The sequence below is a fragment of the Hippichthys cyanospilos genome, chromosome 21 (genome assembly GCF_059441005.1).
Source record: "Hippichthys cyanospilos isolate Australia breed blue-spotted pipefish chromosome 21, RoL_Hcya_1.0, whole genome shotgun sequence".
Classification (NCBI taxonomy): domain Eukaryota; kingdom Metazoa; phylum Chordata; class Actinopteri; order Syngnathiformes; family Syngnathidae; genus Hippichthys; species Hippichthys cyanospilos.
Window position 1 is genome coordinate 13,052,604 of NC_142389.1, and position 13,453 is coordinate 13,066,056.

Here is a 13,453-nt window from a genome sequence, read left to right on the forward strand (position 1 = left end):
CGAAGTACAAATACTTTGTTACTGTACTTAAGTACATTTTGCTTGCACTTTGGACTTTTAGAAGTATTTTTTTTCCTGACAACTTTTTACTTTTACTCACTACATTTAAAACAAAAATATCATACTTTATACTTGCTACATTTAAAAAAATTGCCTCATTACTTTTTTTTTTAAAACAAATTATAATAAAAGGCCTTTCTTTCAGCATCTTTGCGCAAACTACATAAACCGTGTATGACCAATCAGCCTGGCTGTCGCTAAATTGAAAAAAAAAAAACGCAGGGAAGTCCCACAACTGTCAGCGCCACGTAACCTGGAGAGCAAAGATCACAGTAGGTATACTTTGTTAGAATTCGTGTCGAATGTGGCACGGACAAATAAGCCGAATAAGCACAGGCTCAAGTAGGTATAGCCCGCAGCCATTCACTCCCACCCATAGCCTTACTGAAGGATTTCTTAGCATTAATTGGGGAAGTCTTGGTGAGTTCTTGGTTGCCTCCAAGAACTCTCAATCAAATCTCTGAATGCAGGATAAGGTAAGTTAGCTAAACGCTACCGCCGTTATAACTTTGGTTATTTGCGAGCTATCTTGAATATATTCGCAATGTGGCTAACGTTAGCTAGCTACGCTAATAAGGATAACGCTAATGTTGTTAACATGTTTTTTTGTTGTTTTTTTTTTTGGAAAAAGGTCTCGGTCTATATTCTCGTTTAGCGGGGATAGTCCGTACCATGCAAAATTGTGGGGATTTTTCCATTATAATTTGATTGATTTAATTAATCTCTGCTTGGGTGCCTTTAACTTGCAGATAGCACTATAGAAATCACTGAGTTGATCACTCAGTGTAAACCAAACAGAAATGTTGTTTCCTTAAATTTAAAAATAATATGATATGCATATTAGGCATTACTGAAGTTGGCTGCAGACAACTTCCACACACCTCAAAGGCAGAAATATGAAAATCAAAAATCATTTTGATCATATTGTATGATATTATTATCATTTATCAGATTATTACACTGTTGTGCAAATAAGGTGAGTGGATTTTGAAAGGAATTGAGTACTTTAACTTGATTCATTTGCAGTTTTACATTTTTTGATGTCCTTGGCATACATGTGTTTTTATTTGGTTATTTGATTTGCACAGCGCAGCTGGGAGTAAGAGTGGTTCGCACGTTCATCTCACAGTTCAGAGTCCCGAGTTCAAATCCAGCATGCGCTGACCTGTGCAGAGTTTGCATTTTCCTGATTGTGCTAAGTCCAATAGCTATTACGTAAATATTTTTGCAGCTAGTATAGAAACAGTATAAATGTATATGTAGTAAATAAGTTATTTAGACAACCATACTGCCTCATCTTGTGATCGAATTTGTGATTCTTATTTTTAAAATGGCTGATCTGCGATTGTAATCAGGCTCAAAAATCCTTGTGCCAGTACTTGTTGAGTACTCATACGGATATCATTGTGAAAAAAAAATGGTATCGAATATCCACATGTAATACTAACTATATCTATACTACTACTAAATATAGACTAAATATGTCAAAGAATTTGTAGTACAGGGCCCAAAAGAAACCAATACTAAAATTACAATTTGCTCTCACAAAAAACTCAATTCAGAAATAAGACGGCAAACAACAAGATCTGAATAAAGCAGCATGCCATAAAATGATAGTGAACCGAAACAAAAGCCAAACACAAACAGACGGAAGACAACTAAGATTTATGACCTGGACGAGACCTGAGTGACTAACACAAGAACCAGGGCTGACTGGAACAAGGTAGAAAGCAAAATCTCAACTGTTATTCAACAATGAATGAGGTAACTTGGAGAGCACCACATCTAATCACCATCTTCATCCTTTGTGCCAGGTAATCTGGCCTAATATCAGCGCTTTGCGGAATTGCCGAGGCAAACATGAGCTTTCATGCTCACACACAGAAGCCTATTAATTCCAGCCAAATCACCTGAAATGACTCCGCTTATTATCTGACCCACATTTAGCAAGACAAGTATGTTTATGCATGTGACCTTTGTTATGCGGCACAGCACAGGTTATTCAACAAGTTAGGTCAATGGCCCGGTGACATTCTAGACAGTGTAAGCGTGTCTATTGCTCCTGAGGAAGTGTTTGTTTTTGGTCTACTAAAGGAGAACAAAATGAAAGTTAAGGCAGAGATGAAAAGTGTTGGAACAGAGGAGGACAGCAGGGGAGTGATGAGTCATGTTCTGTCTGGATCTGTGATTCATTCGTGTATAACCGACTGAAGAGGGAGACAGAACATTCTGCTGTTATTGAGCAGATAATGACCCAAATACTCAAGCACTTTTTCACATTATCCTTCCATCACCATGTTAAAAACTTTCACTTTGGTGTTAAACACAATCCTTTTCCTGATGCTGTTTGATTTCTTAGTTGTTGAAATGTCAAAACAAATTACGTAAAAGATAAAGTTAACTAATATGTTCTTTTCACAACCAGAGAGCGGACTCAAGAACAAACAAGTACGGGTATGAGTTAAGACCAGCTGGGAAGGGCAAGGGCAGAGCTGGTCTTTTTATCGGGGCAGAAAACGTTTGGGTAGTCAGGGGCAAGCAGGGTCAGAATATAGGGAGGCAGAACAGGGCAGCAGTCATGTGGGTAGTCAGGGGCAGGCAGGGTCAGAATCCAAGTTGATAGAGCAGAAATAAATGCCATAAGGCTTGGCATTGAGAGCAAGATGATCTAGCAGAAAGAGGAGGGCTTAACTACCATGTTGAACCTGGTGGTTATTGAACTGATTGAATAGAATGTGGCCAGATGGGCTTGTGAGGGAGAATAAGCTGACTACACAGGCAGACTGTGACAATTTTCTGGTCAGAAAACCCCAAAAAATTCTAAAAACTTCATAAACAATGATTTTCGCAATACAATGATACTTTGACTTTTAAAAGTGTGACTCAAAAATGGAGTGGGCAACAATTATTCGATTGACAACTAACAATTAGTAAATTATTCATCAATATATTGATAATCATTTAGAGTGTTTGATAATCATTTAGAGTATGAAGATTTGCGTCATCTATTGGCAAATTAAAAATGCAATAATTCTAAAACCCCACAAAAATTTTAATAATTTCAAAAATATTTCTATAACATACATAATCATTATATTATATAGGTTTACCGTGTGCTGACATGTCTTTTACCAGGAAAAAAAATGCCAAAAAAGTTAACTCTTTTAATAAACAACTTAAAATTTACATCCAATTTTTGTGTAAATAGTCCTAGATTTTTTTTTTTTTTTACAGAGTACTCTGCATGATTAAAAATCATTGCATTCTCTTAGTTTACCACTAGATGACGCAAAATTTGTCACAGTGACTTTAAACTCCTAAAAAGGTTGAGATTCTAGACAAGAAATACTTTCAAATTTGGAAAAAATTTCTTACATGGTACAAAAAAAAATCAGCAACTACATCATGAAAAAAAAAAAAAAACTGTTCGTGCACTTTCTGCACTTTCAAATGGAAAAAAAAAGTTTAAACACACTTAAAAAAATACCTAATTCATTGAATTATACCCCCCCAAATATCAACAGATTAATCAGTTATCAACTCGTTCACTGCCATCCCTATTAAAATGTTTTTTTTACTTTTAGTGGGGAATGAGTTCAAATAATTTTTTGTTTCAGCTCAAATTAACAGCAAAGACTTAAAACTCTTTGCCCTTTCATATAAACATGTTTACCGAGACGAGTCGCTTTTATAAAAATAGATGGTCCTTGTTGTGAGCTCTAAAGTTTGTCACTTTGTAAAACAATTTTCACACTATTGATTCAGTCTAAATTGTGCTCATCTGAGCTTGTTTGTGTGTTACATGTCTGTCTCAGCAGCTGGAAAGTCTTCACAAGCAAGGGGTGGGAAAACTAAAGATATTTTCAACACTCATCTTCTCCCTCTATGCTTCTCAATCCATCAAAGCAAACAATCACAAGCTGACAAATGTGCTGTTCAGCCCATCACATGCTTGCTTTTATACTTGCAAGGAGTGGACTCTGTCTCTAACTGCTGTCATTTAAGCCTTGATACACTACATGGACAAAATTGTTGGTGCCCCTCTGTGAAAAAGAAAAACCCAGAATGGTCACTGAAAAAAAACTTAGAAGTGGTGGAACTGCATATTGTCAAGCCACAAAGATCTCAGGAAAATGTTTCTTGGACAATATAACACAAAAGTAGATTTTTCTGGTTAGTTCACTGAAGCCCACAGGTAAAAGAACACTCCGCCTACTGTGAGACATAGAGGAGGCTTTGTTATGTTCCGGTTCTACTCTGCTACAGGGTGTCTTGAATTTAATACAATGAAATCTCCAGACAACCAAGGGATTCTTTCAGTGGGCATTGTGTGTTTTCTTTCTTTAACGGAAGGCTCCCGACAATGCTGTCCACGTGTGCATGTATGTTTTCCTGATATACGTCAATGAAAAGCGTCTCGGCCTTTTCCTTGGACCATGAATGCTTCACAGGGAGAGGTCCAAGCAACATTGATTGTGTCTTTTACCGCCATCAATGCCGAGTCTCCGGGGGGTTCCCGCAGTCATAAAGCATTCAATATCTTTTTTTTTTTTTTCATGAATAAATTCAACCTGCCTCATCCTGTTTATCTGATCGTGCTGGTGGGATGCGCATTAGTCAGACTGAAGGAGAAGAATGACACACAGTGGATACGCATGTGTGAGAGCAAGGTAACAAATGTGACCCAAAAGAAGAAAATATACAGATATTCATCAGCATAATGTAAACAGCACCAGTGCCTCATAAAAAAAAAAAAAAAAAAACACCACGACTAGTGTCACCAATGAGTAAAAGGTGATTCATAAATATAAGCAATTTGGTTCGTTGAGAGAGGTAAATGAACAGCTCATAAAACAGCAAATAGCATCCATTTTTTGGACCAGAATAATCCCGTGGTTATTGTCGTTGCAATATATTTTTGGCCACACGCACACACATATCGCACGCACGTGAATTAAATGCACTAACCAAGAACAAATATTCAAACAAAATAGAAAGTAAATGGTCCGCAATCAGCACGACAAAAAAACTTCATGTACACTAAATAAAACAAAATACAAAACAATGTATGTGCACTTCAAATTAATACACAATCACGTATCATTCAAATACATATAAATGAATGAAAATACTGTCTATAATGAATGGTATTACACCTGTCACTGATAATGCTCCTGTTATGCTCATCAATTGCACACGTTTCATGCTTGCCCATACTCTCACTTGAGCTGCTTGTTTTCATGTCTTGTTTGTCATAAATGTACTGAGAAATATTGATATTTTCCATTTTAAAGTTTTTCCACGTAATATCCATATAATATTTTGGAATTATTGTATCTTGTTCCACCTACATATTTTAGTGCTAAATATACACTTAATGTTTGCTAGCTTCAAAGTAACTAACTCAAAACTAATCAGGATGACAAACAAATATGTTGGTGTCTGCTGGGATTGCCACATCTATCACCACTACCCTCTTGTGCTCTTTGTCCATCACCACTATGTCTGGTTGGTTAGCCAGGACCTGTTTTTCAGTCTGGAAGCTGAAGTCCCACAGCACCTTGGCCCTGTTGTTCTCAGCCATCTTCTGTGGTATGGCCCACATTTTTTTGATGTTTTTGGGAATAGAAAACCCCCGTAAAAAGTGAAATCTGCAAAGTAGATTAATAAAAGTACAATAGAAGACATTAAATGTTCAAACATATTTGCCTGTCTCAAACTGTAATGCTGTACTTCCATATTATAGCATATGAAATGTTTACTTGAAAACCCAATTCCCATGAGTCACACATTTTTTTAATTAAAAAAAGAAAACATCAATCTAAATATTAAAGAGGTATTATACTGTGTTCTTCGTTAGAAAGATTTTTCACAATTTGGACACTATACCTAAGGAGTATTTAAGGGTTGTTAAAAAAAAAAAGGCAAAACAAAAATGTGTTACGGACAGCGATTCAAATAACATTATTATAAAGTTTAAAAGCAGTCAGAAAGATTTAAAAGCAGAATAAATAAATGTAAAAATTTTCATCTAGATTTGAAAGCATTCTTGCCTTGGGTATATTATGAATATTTAGTCATTCCTATTTTTCACTATGTTAAAGGATACATGTAAATAATGGGAGTGATTAATATTCAAGCACAGCGGGAAAAAAAACGTTTTGTACACAGATGTGTATTCTCAGGATTTTATTGTATTTAGTTTTGAGAAAAAATTGGTGTAAAATCATTTGATGTCTTCTTCAGACACTTTTTTTCTTGATAAATGTTTAAAGGCCTTTTTTAGCTTTAAAGGGAACGCTTCTTTATCCCAGCTGTGATCAGAGTCAAGAAATCCCAAGTGGATGATTTTGAAATAACGATGCACATTTTTAATCACTAGGTTTTTCTTCACGTGCACATATTTTGTGTCCTTTTGGGAGCTGAGACTGTCAAGGCGGCAGAAATAGGTGGCTTTAACCGGGAATACTGCTGATGTGTCATATTTCAGGTGAGCAAACAACAGTCAGCTTACGGTGCTGCTTTCAGCTTTGTGCTTATCACATTAGCCAATTCAAGGCTCCCCGTCCCATCACTCGTTCCAGGTTTGTTTGTCGGCAGGCTTAAATGCGCACTTTTACAAATGTGCGTGTGTGTGTGTGTGTGTGTGGGGGGGGCTGTATCTACACTAATGCCCATCGGTATTCATCTGTCGGAAATATGCATGGAATGGACAGTCATTGGGCTGTGAAAGTAAGATAACAGAAATAGTGCACCTTTTTGAAAAAGACTGTAAGGGGACAAATCTTTAAGCACTTGACCCCTTCGCCCCTCCAAAGAAAATGGCTAAGTATGTAATTTAAAAGTGTGAAATGTGATTGCATGTTTTTTAGCAGTAAAACCACTTGGAGATTTTCCATGTGGCTTGATAAGGAGACTTTGAAGAAGCAATTTCATGTGATGTTAGGGCCAAATCCATTCCCCCGAAGCCTTTAAGCTGGTGCCGAAATCTCGCTGGTGTGAGGAGTTTGTGTCTTACTGATCGGCTAAGCCCTGTGCTTCTTTAGCCGCCTCCATTCACCGCAGAGCGCCCCCTTATTTGGTCTTGCACACCTCCTTGCGAGCTGCAAGTCAGGGTGGCAAAAGACAGCAAGACTGGCTTACTGTAGAGGTAAGTGCCAAGCTCTGATATGCCAGCAAAGGCCTTTTTGCAATTTTCCTCTCAAACTCAAAGAGGAATTGGGATGCAAATTAGTCAAGTTTAGGAGAGCCCAACAGAGGTCTCGGTGCAGTGAAGTGAACCACTATTCGTATTGTTAATTTGACACGTTGGAAAAAAAAGGATTACAACCAAAATATTTATATATACTGTGTGTATATATATATATATATATATATATATATATATATAAATTTGTGTCTGATCATCCTCAAACACATATATGCATCCAATGGTGTTTTTAAACATAGTGCTATGCTGGTGGTTCACAATTGAATTTGGAATTGCGAGTGTACAAAATATTCCTAGGAGCTATTGATGTTTTGCAACCAAGACCTGTGAATGGTAAAAAGCGATATACGGGAAAATCACTGCAGCTGTAAATCCCACCGAAGCGAAAAAAGAGACGAAACAATGGGGAAATAATCTGGGCTTCGAAGCTACATATGCTACATATTCCATATGGTCCAATAACATTTGTTGATTCTTTGCTCTCACTTCAGTACCCCCCCCCAGGACTTTCCCATAGTTTTTAATTACAGGCATGTCTGCTGATATGAGAACACAGCGCCTGCTTGACTTCATGTTCGGCTTTCCCTGCAGTAAATATTGAAATACACGTACTCTGCCATTCGCACTGAAGTCACCATCAGTTGATTTTTTTTTACTCCCCATTGCCGTAAAAAAAAAAAAATATATATATTACAGATTGGTTGCATGAGAAACATCAACAGTGCCGCAACAGTGGCAGCAAGTCATCGATCATCCACAGGGGCAGATTACATTCAGCACAGTTTACAATGTCAAAAAATATATATATCAGAAGAGGGGATGGGATTCCAAATGACATTACGTGTTGCTCCTTGTCTCTTTGCTGTCTAGGCGATGGGGGAAAGAGAGGTCACATGGTTAAGTGAGGTTAGACAGCATGTGAGAGACTCACACGATGCATGCTTTAATGTCAGCAAAGCCGCCTCGGGTAGGAAACATTACAGGAAACCTGATGAACCCGCGTTATCTAATCCCTACTGGAATACTTGCTCTCTTTTTGGCTCAAGCGTTTAAACTAAATACGGCGTCGGCATGCCACTCTTTCTCACCACATTGATGAATCTTTTATTCCCATCTGCACCCAACGATTATGACACTGTGCCTAGGCTACACCACCAGTATTAATATCAATAATTGATGCTATCGTAGAGAAGGCGTACTTGGAAGGTTGTTATGAGCGCCTCCAAAGTGGAGCATGAGTGGTCCCACACACAAAATGGGTGGTGTTAGCTTGAAGAAATACGGAAACGTCTTTTCTTGCATTTCCTTATTTGACAACATAGGGGAACACAGAGAGATTAAATCTGGCCCGCAAAATGATTTGCTAAACCCATTTGCCAGCTTTCCACAATCAATAGGCGAAAATTCTTATTTTTACAAGCAATGCCCAGATGAGCACCGCAACTTACAACTTGTTGCCACACTTGTGCAAAATAACATACTGATGGCTTCAGTGACTGAAAGTGGAACACTACACTAGTGTGTACACTAGCTTCCGTGTTCCATCTAGCTTCCTCAGAGAATACAATTCTTCGATCGCCCTGAACAGATGCATAATGGAAGGGGGTCCCCATCTCGGTCATTACCAAACATTTGGTCTATGGTATATTATGAACAATCAGTCTTTTATTTCTTTTTAAATGTAACATTTAATTACATTCAAATTTTGTTTATAATCCTTGAAAAGAAAGTTTAAGTTGTACAACCAAAGATATTGTTTGTGGCAATATCCTTCCACTAGATAATAATGTTTCATTAGATTTTTCTATTTATTTATCCATTCATGCATTTTTCATTTATTTATTAAAAGTTCTTCTTAGACATTCTATAGAATATTCAGTTGTTATGAACAAATGGAAAAACGATCTTAGAAAACTTCATTCTCATATATATATATATATATATATATATATATATATATATATATATATATATATATATATATATATCTTAATTATATATATCTTAATTATATATATATATATATATATATATATATATATATATATATATATATATATATATATATATATATATATGAGAATGAAGTTTTCTAAGATCGTTTTATATATATATATATATATATATATATATATATATATATATATATATATATATATATATATAGAGAGAGAGAGAGAGAGAGAGAGAGAGAGAGAGAGAGAGAGAGAGAGAGAGAGAGAGAGAGTAATACAAAAGGGAGCACATTTTAACATTTTAATTCTTGGTTGATTGATTTGTTCTTTTATTTTGGCACAATTTCTGCATGATTTCTGCAAGATTGTTCTTTTATTTTGGCACAATTTCTGCACGATTACAATTACTATTGTTGTTCATAAGATTCTGTTTGTTTTCCAAACCCATTCTTAAAGTATATTCCACAACAGCTGCATATCTAAATATTTTGCTAGTCACTATGTTCCCTGATCTGCATGTACTGTATATTTAGGACTTTACGTGGCATTATTTCTTCCTGTACAGGCGCTATGAGTATCATCTGATCTTTTGGAATAGTTGCACAATCACAAACTAGAAATGATAAATTATAAAAATAGAATAATAACAACAATATTATTTGAAAAATAATACTAGTAGTAACAGTAATAATAGCTGTATCAGTACTTGGTATCAAGAATGTCATACCCATGCTGGTAACATTCTGAAAGGGAAAAGTTGTATTCAATAAAGCAAAGAAAATTAAAAATATAAATGTGAATAAAATGCAGAGTCAGGCATTAGACAATATCCGTCAAGTTTTAAAAAACATCCGTTTCTTTTCCTCATTATTAATAACAAAAACGTTTACTGTATTTAGTTATAGTCAAGTCACACAGGTCATTCACATTATGAAGAAAGATTGAAGTTATTGTTTGGTCAATGAAAATGTTACTCAAATCAGAATGTTTCCACAGATAGCTTTGCATATTTTGGTATTCTCAGTTAGCTTTGTGATATGGATGACACTAAAACATAGAAGTGTGAATTTTGTGAAAAAGTGTCAATAGTGAATCTTTGAATTTCTTTATATGTCTACGTTCATTAGAAGATTAAATATTTGACTTATACTTAATATTTGAAAATGAAAGTGTAGCTATGATGAACCGAAAATGTGTTTGACTCTCCAGTGTTGCACTATTGATGGCCCTCAATGGAGAACAGAAAAACATCCACCAAGGCCAAACATCCCTAAACAACAGTCTGTTGGAATTGAAAATTCAAAACAAACCAAGCCCATCAATCCTGTAGGTGGTGAAATAACAACAGAGCTCTGCAAAAAAATGGTATGCAGCTTTTTAAAAATATTTTATACCTTGTATATAGTGAGCTCCAACATCATGTTCAAATCACTTACGCCAACAAGAGCAAACAAGAGAACAGAAAGCATTGCCAAGCCTCCTTTTTGCTTGCAAGGAACATCAATAATGTACTCGGGTCACTTTGAACTGCATAATTAGTCACCCAAATGTCTAAAATGTGTATGATCTAAAGCTAATAGTTTGTTTTATCCAGTGTTTTATGTTAATTTTCAGGAAAAGAAATAGCGTCTCTGTGTCAATATGACATATGTGTTTAGTTATCCCAAAAAAACATTGAAAAAAAAAACATGTTTGTGTATAATCCTCTCACAAAGTAACAAAGGCAACATTTCATTAGATGTGTTTTTTTTTTTTTACTCTGGAGTAGCGATAAAATCCTGGTTCAATATGAACTAGGGTCATGTGTAATTATCCTAAACTGTCAATGACTTGTTTCTGTGTGAAATCTTGCTAACTAATATATCTTGTGACTCGTTTTTCAATCCACCATGGAAACAGCAATAATATCCCATGGTCGTTTTGACCTGGGTGGTGAATATTTATCAAGAAAATAGCAAAAATCATCAACAATTCAACAATTATCACAAAAATACATTCAAATCATTTATAATTGATATGTTGAGTACATCCAAGCAGAAATCTATCTAAATTCAACATTGACTTTAACTTTAAAATGTATCAGTTTGACTGAAAAAATAACAGGCTTGTCAACAGTCCTCAAGATATCAGTAAATGATTTATACAAAACTTTTTTCCCCCCTTATGTTTCACTCAAATATAACACTTTTGGAAATTAAATTGCTGTGTCATGTTAGTGTATTGTTATGAGTATGATTCAGGTATGGTTGCTCATTTTAAGACATTGTAAACAGGAGAGACACCACTCAATATATCTTCAATAATTATGGATATTCTGGAGAAATAGCTTCAGGACATCAAAGTTGTATCCTCAAAACAGTAGTCTGAGAATTCACAAACAAATAAATGGAGAAGTCCATTTTGATGATAGCATAACATTTGAGGCTTAGGTAATAAGGACAAAATTATGTCAATGAGCCCTATCTATCTATATGAGTGTGTGTGTTATGTTCACGCATCTTTCATTTGCACGGTCAAAACACTCAAGTTCAGTAATTGGCTGGACAAACGTACAATAACCCAAGCCACATTTACCTCAGTGCTGCATGGCCTCAGGCAAGGTCTGAGCATAGATTAACAAAACTGTCTACACAACTCGCCTCTCATCTGCGGCGCTGGGGCTTTTAATGTGAAATCCAATAGTTTCAGGGTCATATGATCTTTGACAGTGTGTCTAGATGTATTATTCAAAGCCACTGGAGTTACGGGCAGCGAGAGGATGGACACACTAACTGGCATACCCTCTTCGAGATTAAAAACAAAACAAAACAAAAAAAATAAAACAGGCTTTGGCACATTATACAAGAACTTCAAACTTGGAGAATAGCCGTGACTTCTGTGGTGCTCACACAGTTCAAAGAAGCACATCCTGATATATTATGTCAGGGATGTCCAAACCTTTTCCTCCGAGGGCCACATACAGAAAAATTGAAGGATTCAAATGCCACTTTGATCTTTTACTTTCTTTTTTTTTTTAATGCAACAAAAACATCAAAATCAGTCACTGAAGCAATTGTAGCAATACAAAGATACATTCTTTTTAAAGCTAAAAGCTAAATGCGCTTCATCCATCTATCTATCTATCTATCTATCTATCTATCTATCTATCTATCTATCTATCTATCTATCTGTCTGTCTGTCTGTCTGTCTGTCTGTCTGTCTGTCTGTCTGCTGTCTGTCTATCTATCTATCTATCTATCTATCTATCTATCTATCTATCTATCTATCTATCTATCTATCCATCCATCCATCCATCCATCCATCCATCCATCCATCCATCCATCCATCCATCCATCCATCAACTGCGCCTCGAGTCATAATGAAGAACATATTTGGAACACACGTGCTGGCAGAACCATAAAAAAAAAAAAAATATTAAACAATATTTACTTGATTTTGTTTTTAACCTATTGGCCTAAACACATACATCATGGCATTATGGGGAAAAATGTTTTATTTTTTGCATTTATTCTACAAAAACATATTTAATGGTAAGTGTACGTGGACATATTTGTAAATGCATTAAAACGTGCATACGCATACCTCATGGCATTGAGATGAATGGACATACTTATTAATAAAACCATAAAGATGACTAATTAACAATGTTTGCTTAATAGTTGAATGTAATGGCTTAATGTAGGTCAAATATTTGTTGTTTTACTAGGCCAAATCAATACCCCATGACATTGAGACAATTGCTAAATATATTTAGCTTTTAGCACACAAGTACTTGCAAATATGTCCAAACACATTTGCAAGTACAGTGGATCCCTGGTTTACAACGTCTCTAGCTTGCGTTTCTTTCACCTTACGATGTCGACCACGTTTTTTTTGTCCCCTCTTTACACCATTTTTTTCGCGTTACGACAAAAACTCTTCAAACATGGCAGTCAGTGTGTGTGCGTGACTGCGAGTCGCTCTGCGCTCATACGTCTATACATGCGTCACCACTTGCGTCACTAAAATACTGGTTTGCTATTGGTCGGCGTCACGATTCCCTAAGATACTAGACTGCTATTGGTCGTGTCACGGAATCACTAAGATGCTGGTCTGCTATTTGGCGGAATGTTAAAGCTTTGTTCGCCTGTAAGTGCTTACAAAAACATATTTATAGTGCATTTTACTGCTTTATTCAAACTTGAATTGGTTAGCCATGGATCCCAAGATTGATAGTGATGTTAAAGAG